The following is a 7,250-nucleotide window of genomic DNA, read 5'->3' on the forward strand; positions in this document are numbered from 1 at the left end:
CAACAGCTTTCTCTTCAAGTAAACAGAGCTGTCACTTTTCATTATACGTCTACTCTCTCATGAAGCCTTTGCCTTTAAAGTTTAAAGACACTTGACACTATTAGTATCAGTAATTGTCAAAGATCAGTCTTCTCACTTGGTGTATCCCAAAATGCATAAAATAACAAACCTGTGAAAATTTGAACTCAATTGGTTGTCAAAGTTGCGAGATAATAATGAAACAAAAAAACACTCTTGTCACACAAAGTTGTGTGCATTTAGATGCTTGATTTCGATACCTCAAATTCTAAATCTGAAGTCTCGAAATCTAATTGGTGGAAAATTACTTTTTTCTCGAAAACTACATTACTTCAGAGGGAGCAGTTTCTCACAATGTTTTATACTATCAACCTCTCCCCATTACTCGTTACCAAGAAAGGTTATATGCTAATAATTATTTTGAATAGTTACCAATGGTGTCTGCTGCCTTAAAATTTACTATCACAATGGAAATGGCGTAAATTGCAACCTTATGTTGACAAGCTTCAGATTGCTTTTATACACTGATTGATGAATGCTATGACTGTATATTAACATGCAATATGTATTGTAGAACTACATGTAGGCTTTCAGTAATCAGTGGTGCTGCCGTAAACAATCTTTAGAAGGAACTGGAAAATACATTTCTACGTTCAGCAGGTGTGGGGGTGGGGCTTAGGGATGGGTGCCCAAATCTTTACGGACTGTAAAGGGGGTAACCCTGTTGCAGCACAAGGAGTAGGTGGCAATGTGCCCCTGGTGGCAGTTGATTTGGGTCCAGAATTAAAGGAGCACGTGGCCTTGGATCGGATGAGTTGGTCTATAAAAAGCGTTTGAAACCGTTTGTTATGAAATGCATATGGTTAGAAAGATGTTTTAAAAGTAGAATATAATGATCCACACAAGTATCACTCAAAATTGCACGGTTTTCGTTTTACGTCGCGAACTATACACGGTCGGCCATTTATGGGTGTCAAAAATTTGACTCCCATAAATGGCCGACCGTGTTAGTCGACGAGGTAAAACGAAAACCACGCAATTTTTAGGCATATTTGTGTAGATCATTGTATTCTACTATTACAATATCTTTCTACCCAAATGCATTTTATAACAAAGGGTTACAGAACGCTTTTCAACGACCAACTCGACCGATCCAAGGCAACGTGTTCCTTTAAGTGTAGCCCTCACCTTGAAGTGGCCATCCAGCTCTCAAGGTAAAACAAAAATAGTTTGCAAAGTTCCTTAGGACTCTTTTCAAAGACTCTACTCTGACCAGCAGAGTGTGGGTTCGAAAACCACAGCCGTGACACTTGTATCCATTTAAAGCAAAACACTAAAACCATTGCTTCGTCCTTCGGATAGGACATAAAGCTGTTTGTGTAACGCATTTAAAAGAACCCAGTGGACTTTTCAAAAAGCTGGCTGTGGCTGCTGACCGGCTGTAGCACCTTGTAAACCCCCTTTAAGGTGCTACATATTTGAGTCTCAGAATTCATAACTTTCAACAACCTCTTTTTCTGTATAAATGTATTTACTTAGCGCCTTGAGTACCTTGTTGGTAGATACATGCGCTATATAAGACTTCAAATTTATTATTATTATTATTACATACATGTAAGGAGTGAAGATGTTATTTTCTACTATTGCAAGGAGAAAGAAACGTTTCGGTAGACACTAAATTGATCTGTTCAAGGAAGAAAAGACTACTCGGCCGTGAAAGAGAGCCAGTTGGTTTGTTTTTACTAGAATGCTTGAGTTGACTTCAATGAAAGGAATGTGTTTGTTGTTTCAGGATGCTCGTTTAGTTTTTGAAGGGTTACGACAATTGTAATTGTAACCAACTTTTGTCTGTTAGGAAAAAGTGTGGATACTTTATTGAGATTTTTTGGTTTGTGATAAAAGCAAAGGAATGCCCCAGGAAACTTGCTGTGTGTGTTTGTGGGGGGTGGGGGGAGGGGAGGTAAAAATTGTGAAATTTACTTTTAAGGCAGTGGACATTATTGGTAATTACTCAAAATAATTATTGCCATGAAACCTCTCTTGGTGACGAGTAATGGGGAGAGGTTGATGGTATAAAACATTGTGAGAAACGGCTCCCTCTGAAGTGACATAGTTTTCGAGAAAGATGTAATTTTCCACAAATTTGATTTTGAGACCTCACATTTAGAATTTGAGGTCTCGAAATCAACCATCTAAACACACACGACTTCGTGCGACAAGGGTGTTTCTTTTCTTTCATTATTATCTCACAACTTCGACGACCAATTGAGCTTAAATTGTCACAGGTTTGTTAGTTAATTCATATGTTGAGAGGCCACTGCATGAATTGGTACCCTCCAAGTGCAATCAGAGAGTTTTCAGTTCACTCCTGAACTCTGATGATATTAAACCACAACAGCTTTGAATTTGAACTTTTGACTGGCGCAGAAATTCCAATTTTAAATGTACAGTCTCAGAATGTGTTTTCACTGTCCAAAGATGCCTGGCTTAAAATTTTGCTCTCAAAGAGCATCAAATAAAATCACGTTTTGACCTTTTTTAAAACAGAGTTAGAGGCGTGTGTTTTTTTTATTTTAAAGAGCATAAAATAAAAACACATTTTGACCATTTTACTTTTAGGCAAAGTTAATGACTTGTGTTTCTTTGAAAGAGCATGAAATAAAAACACATTTTGACCATTTTATTGCGAAGTTAGAGACATGTTTTTCTATGAAAGAGCATGAAATAAAAACACTTTTTTACCATTTTAGTGCGAAGTTAGAGACATGTTTTTTGTTTTTTTAAACAGCATGAAATAAAAACACATGTTGACCACTTAAAGCTATTATACACTTTCGGTAAACAGTATTGTCAAAGTTCCACATTCGTGTATCACAACTTATATACAAAATAACAAACCGGTGAAAATTTAGGCTCAATCGGTCATCGGAGTCGGGAGAAAATAACGGGAAAACCAACTCTTGTTTCCACACGTTTCGCAGTGTCATGACATGTGTTTAAAATAAATCCGTAATTCTCGCTATCTAGAAATGATATTGTTTTAATGTTTTCTCAAAAAGTAAAGCATTTTGTGGAACAATATTTCAAGAGAAGTCTTTCACCATTACCTTCTTTGAACCCTGTAAGTTATTTGTAAATCTGTGAACTTATTATTTTTTTTCTGTACCGAAAGTGTATAATGGCTTTAAAGGCAGTGGACATTGGTAATTACTCAAAATAATTATTAGCATGAAACCTTACTTAGTGATGAGTAATGGGGAGAGGTTGGTAATATATAAAACATTGTGAGAAACGGCTCCCTCTGAAGTGAGATAGTTTTTGAGAAAGAAGTAATTTTCCACGAATTTGTTTTCGAGACTTCAGATTTAAAATTTTAGGTCTCCAAATCAACCATCTAAAAGCACACAACTTTCATTATTATTTTGCAACTTCGACGACCAATTGAGCTCAAATTTTCACAGGTTTGTTATTTTATGCATTCTTTAAAATACACCAAGTGCGAAGACGGGTCTTTGACAATTAACCAACAGTATCCAGTGTCTTTAAATGCGAAGTTAGAAACTTGTGTTTTCCTTTCATGAGGACTCAATCTATTGGAAAGTGAAGTTGTCCTTGGAGCTCGTCTTTAACGTCTCCAGAGAGAGAGAGAGAGAGAGAGAGAGAGAGAGAGAGGGGGGGGGGGGGGGGGCAGGGGGAGAGGGATAATTCAGACCTTGCCCATCAAGTGTGGAGTTCAAGAAGTACTTCATTCTGCATCATACGTGTCATGAGCTCTTAAGGCCAAATAATAAACAAAACACGGTTAGCGTCACAGCCCTTGAATTTTGTTCTTAAAGGGTCTGGCTACTTTTTGTAGGACACAAAACACAATGTCCACAGATTTATGTTAACCTCACACCGCTTGAAGAATATGATAATATAAAGCTTTCCTTAAAATATTAATTTCGGAGGTGCTGTAGTTTTTGAGAAATGAGTTAACAAAAAAATTTCATCTTTAAAATTAGGCAAGCCGTTTAAATATTTAAAAAATGTCTCGCCGCCCATTTTTGAAAAAAATTTAATAAATAAAAATCCCTTTTTTTTTTAAAGGCGGGATGACAAACATGTTTTTCTTTTAATTTGGCCTAAGACGCTAAGACGTTGTGATAACAATGCAGCGACAAAGACAACAAACAGGATTTTCTATGTATTAGATTTGGTCGTCTTGCATTGTACCACGTCGGTCGAGAAAAATCAATCTCAGTAATTCCTCTTTAATCCTTCGTGTAAGTTCAGGGTCGAATTAGTATTCCCTGCGGGATTCTGATGGGCGCGTAAATATTGACTTAAAAAAAAAAAAAACTTGGTCTTAATAATAATAATAATAATAATAATAATAATAATAATAATGAAGTTTTATAGAGCGCACATATCCACAAAAGTGCTAAGAAAACTCAAACAAAAATCACCATGAACAGATTAAATACAAAAGAACGGATCTATCGACATGAGGTGTGTGTTGAGAGATGGTTCAAAAGAGTGAATAGAAGTGGATGTTTTGATGTGAAGAGGTAGTTGATTCCAGAGAAGTGGTGCTGCAACAGAAAAAGATCTGTACCCCAGGTGCAATTAGACTTGATTTCTTGAAGAAGATATCTATTTGCAGAACGAAGGTTGTGAGATGGTTGGTAGATGTTGAGCATGTCTAGGATGTAAGCAGGTGCTTGCCCATTTAGAGATATGAAAACAATGAGCAAGAGTTTATAGATGATTCTAGAACATACATGTATTGGGAGCCAGTGAACATCTTAAAGAACAGGTTTTATATGAGGGTATTTTGTTGTTAAGGTGACCACACGAGCAGCAGTGTTTTGTATGCGTTGAAGGCGGGATAGCTGAACATCTGGAAGCCCAAATAAAAGATAACTTTCCATATCAAGACGAGATATAACAAAGGAGTGGACAATGTGGTCTTGGAAGTATCTTACTTGTGAAGTGGTAATGTCTTTGATTGCATTTGATTTGATTCGAAATGGTTTATTTAAAATAAAAAATGTATTCCCGGCCAGAGGCCGATCTAAAACACTTGATCATGCATACATATTTAAACCTTTAAATACAAAATGTTTCTACTGTCAAGGAATGTTTCTACTGTTTTATGTAGACTGTCTTTACTAATAACAAACAGTATTAAACCATTCTCCTTAAGACGAGCAGAGTAAACTTTTTTCAAAACGTCAAAACCACATCGGCTCTTTTCAGAGCCAACACTCCCAACAAAATAGATTAATTTTTTTTTAACCTTGGTCCTGAAAATATTCAAATTGTAAAGCGGTAATGTCCGGGAATGTTTCTACTATGAAATTAATTTTGTCATCTGTCTTTAATAAGAAGAACAATTGATATGCAATTCATTCAAACTATTCTCCTGAAGACGAGCAGAGTAAATTTTTCTAGACGCTGCAACCACGTCAGCTCTTTCATGAGCCAACGCTACCACAAAAGATATATGGTTGTACCCCCAAGTTTACTATGTACTTAAAGGCAGTGGACACTATTGGTAATTACTAAAAATAATTCCTAGCACAAAACTTTTTTGGTAACGAGTAATGTGGGTAGGATGATAGTATAAAGCATTGTGAGAAATGGATCCCTCTGAAGTGACGTAGTTTTCGAGAAAGAAGTTATTTTCTAAGAATTTGATTTTGAGACCTCAGATTTAGAATTTGAGGTCTCGAAATCAACCATCATAAACGCACACTTCGTATGACAAGGGTGTTTTTTCTTTCATTATTATCTCACAACTTCGACAACCAATTTAACTAAAATTTTCACATTTTTTGTTATTTTATGCATATGTTGAGGTACACCAAGTGGGAAGACTGGTCTTTGACAATTACCAAAAGTGTCCAGGGTCTTTAACGTTAGTTCTTCTAGTACTTTATTTTTAAAGCAACAAAATTCCCCTAAAAAGATTCAAAACAGATAAAACTGTATAAACGCTTTACAGTATAAAATGTACAACCAAAAGCCAATAAACATGCAGATAAATATAAAACAACCAAAAACAGAAGGAGGAATTTCATGAACACCTTTTAGGCAAAGTGCCCCTTTTGTTTTTCTAACTGATGAATTTTTCTCGGATTCACCGAATATCCGAAGTGAATTTGTCCTCTCAGGAAAAATAATTTGTAATAGGAGAATCTGAGAAGCATAACTGACCAGTAATGCTTCTCAGATTCAAATATTCCAGTGATAAAAACTGAGCTCTTTTTCCAGAACTACAATACTTCGAAGTGAAATGTTTCTCAAAATGAAAGAGTGAATAGAAGTGGATGTTTTGATGTGAAGAGGTAGTTGATTCCAGAGACATGGTGCTGCAACAGAAAAAGATCTGTACCCCCAAGTGCGATTAGACTTGATTTCTTGAAGAAGATATCTGTTTGCAGAACGAAGGTTGTGAGATGGTTGGTAGATGTTGACCATGTCTAGGATGTAAGCAGGTGCTTGCCCATTTAGAGATATGAAAACAATGAGCAAGAGTTTATAGATGATTCTAGAACATACATGTATTGGGAGCCAGTGAACATCTTAAAGAACAGGTTTTATATGAGGGTATTTTGTTGTTAAGGTGACCACACGAACAGCAGTGTTTTGTATGCGTTGAAGGCGGGATAGCTGAACATCTGGAAGCCCAAATAAAAGATAACTTTCCATATCAAGACGAGATATAACAAAGGAGTGGACAATGTGGTCTTGGAAGTATCTTACTTGTGAAGTGGTAATGTCTCTGATTGGATTTGATTTGATTCGAAATGGTTTATTTAAAATAAAAAATGTATTCCCGGCCAGAGGCCGATCTAAAACACTTGATCACGCATACATATTTAAACCTTTAAATACAAAATGTTTCTACTGTCAAGGAATGTTTCTACTGTTTTATGTAGACTGTCTTTACTAATAACAAACAGTATTAAACCATTCTCCTTAAGACGAGCAGAGTATACTTTGTTCAAAACGTCAAAACCACATCGGCTCTTTTCAGAGCCAACACTCCCAACAAAATAGATTAATTTTTTTTTAACCTTGGTCCTGAAAATATTCAAATTGTAAAGCGGTAATGTCCGGGAATGTTTCTACTATGAAATTAATTTTGTCATCTGTCTTTAATAAGAAGAACAATTGATATGCAATTCATTCAAACTATTCTCCTGAAGACGAGCAGAGTAAATTTTTCTAGACGCTGCAACCAC

Source organism: Asterias rubens, chromosome 2, assembly GCF_902459465.1.
Source record: "Asterias rubens chromosome 2, eAstRub1.3, whole genome shotgun sequence".
In the NCBI taxonomy this organism is placed as follows: Eukaryota; Metazoa; Echinodermata; class Asteroidea; order Forcipulatida; family Asteriidae; genus Asterias; species Asterias rubens.